Below are 2,291 nucleotides of genomic sequence, written 5' to 3'. Positions count from 1 at the left end.
ATCCTCCGCATTCCACGAGAACGTCCTTGTTGTTTATTAAATTAAAATTTAGAAAATCTGTTATTAAATCCAAAGGGGTGAATTTATATGGAATAAAGGCTCGAGTTCGAGTTTTATTATCTCGAATTTCAGTTTCTAATTTCTTTAATTTGACAAATAATGGAAAAGGATCTTGATTTAATTGTATGGTCTGTTTAATCTGAAATTTAATTCTTTTAAGTTGGAATCTTTTGCCCCCTTTTCTGGGCATAAGGATTAAAAGAAATTCTATTGCCACTCTTTGGCAGCGACAGGTAAAGGAAGAAAATCTCCTGTTGCCACACTTTTTGGCAGCGACAAGAATATCAGGAAATTACTGTTGCCACGCTGATTGGCAGTGACAGTTAAGAGTTGTGGAATTAAAGGATTTTATAGTAAAATTAGTTTCAAGAATTAAAATTAAAATTACCTTTATTCAGGGAGAATTTTCTTACAACTATTGTTTAAGATCTGGTTTAATTGATATGATTTCAATTGTTGTTAAGATCTGTCTTAAAGATTTACTGAAGTTAAAGTGTATAAGTCAGAATTTTAATATATTAGCTCGAATAAACAGTTTTTTATCAATGCAATTTCTTATCGTTTTTGTTAAAATCTTAAAAGATTTATCTGTCGCAAATTTAAGAAATCATAAATCTCTCTGTCAATAAATCATAAATCGTCTATATTTTAGGTATCTCGAATATTTCTAAGATATTTCTAAGATCCGGGTGTTGACTCATCATTCTGTTGGCTCATCGTCGTTTTAATAGTATTAATTATATGTTCGACGTTATTCAGCTCCTCTTCCCAATCAATATTTCCCAATTTTTTGAGAGAAATTGGGAAATCCTTGGGATGAGCAACGTGGTAACGCCATTTTGACAAATCCTTTAATTTTTTAGTGACTGTGCTTATATCGAATTCTTTTGTGACTTGTGTTCGGAACTTGCTCCAATTATCCACTTGTTTTTGCGTCAAGAAACTCAATCCGTCTTTAGAGACAAGGTTGTCCAATTCGCCTATAGTCCTTTTTCTCATTTTTTTATTTAAGATATTGTTCCGAATGTCTTGATTTAACTTTGCCGACTGTTCCTCTAAAAAGAGGATATATTGTATCCTCTCATTTTCTAAATTTTTTTCTTTTAATGTTTTTATAATTCTGTCTTGTTTTAGAAAAAATTTATCGACTAGTTTTCTTGATTTTGACACTCTTCTGTTGTTTGCAAAATGAACAATGCTGATGTTGAACAATCTTCTCACAATCCCACCTGCCTTCTTCCGCATTCTTAAAAAAATGGCGTTGATCTCGACGGCGGTCGACACGTTCCCCGGGTGTGGTCGTTGTAAATACTCGCGTAGATCGACAAGCGGTAGATCTTTCTTCTTCTCTCACTGTCGCGCGTTTTCTAGACCAGGCATCATCAAATGCCAATGTATGACAAATTGTAATATTATTATTTTTAGACTTACGGTAATTTAAATTTATTAAAGCGCTATCCGCCGTGCTCTCCATGTTGGGAATAAAATGCACAGTTGACATGATTTTTCCAGAGGGTAATGTTTTTAAACATGTTGGAGTAATAATATTCGAACTTTCCATTATAAAACCGCATTTTGTGCAAATCGAAAAACCACATCCCGGTTCAGTCGCAATTATCATTGTAGAAGCGCAATTGCGACACTGTTCTATCAGACATTTCTGTGAAATACAAAAAATCAATATAATTATATGCGATATTTAATCAAAATGTGATTAATCGTAACTCGCATATCGTATATATTATTTAATACCGTGTGTGTTTCTGATAACGGAAGATTTTCAAATATGACACACAGGAATACGGAGGCATATACGAGTGAAGAATATGTTGGAGACAAACGCCGACACAAAAATCGAGGAGTAGAAGGTCATTGCTCACACAATTTTGTACCTCCCATAACATTGGATACTTCTTTCTAAAGTTCATGTCTTTTTATCATTGATCGTTCTTTACGTGGTAGCCTACGATCGTATAATGCGGGCATCTCAGCCACACAAGCTATTAACAATTCATCACGGGTTGCTTGCGTATTATTGCCTGCAAAATATACATTTCTGATTGAAAACGATTCTGATCGATTAAAATATATTGATTTTTGAGATTTGGTTGATTAGTTCTTGAGTTATAGAAATTTCGGTAAATTTGGCACATACACACACACATACACACATACATATATACAGACATTTTTAAAAATTGCAATTTTTCGACGTTTTAGAACATTCTGAA

At 33.3% G+C, this 2,291-nt stretch overlaps 1 long non-coding RNA gene across 1 annotated transcript; it reads right to left on the bottom strand.

Moving 5' to 3' along the window:
* Nucleotides 1-464: 464 nt before the first annotated feature.
* LOC139813857 (uncharacterized) lies at nucleotides 465-2,044 on the bottom strand. Its single transcript, XR_011732280.1, has 3 exons — nucleotides 1,813-2,044; nucleotides 1,492-1,720; nucleotides 465-1,427 (listed from the first exon to the last, which is right to left on the bottom strand). It is a non-coding gene; the product is annotated as an uncharacterized lncRNA (long non-coding RNA).
* Nucleotides 2,045-2,291: the final 247 nt, after the last annotated feature.

Source organism: Temnothorax longispinosus, chromosome 5 (assembly GCF_030848805.1).
Source record: "Temnothorax longispinosus isolate EJ_2023e chromosome 5, Tlon_JGU_v1, whole genome shotgun sequence".
In the NCBI taxonomy this organism is placed as follows: Eukaryota; Metazoa; Arthropoda; class Insecta; order Hymenoptera; family Formicidae; genus Temnothorax; species Temnothorax longispinosus.
The sequence above is the reverse complement of the archived record's forward strand: the minus strand, read 5'-3'. Positions and strand labels throughout refer to the sequence as shown.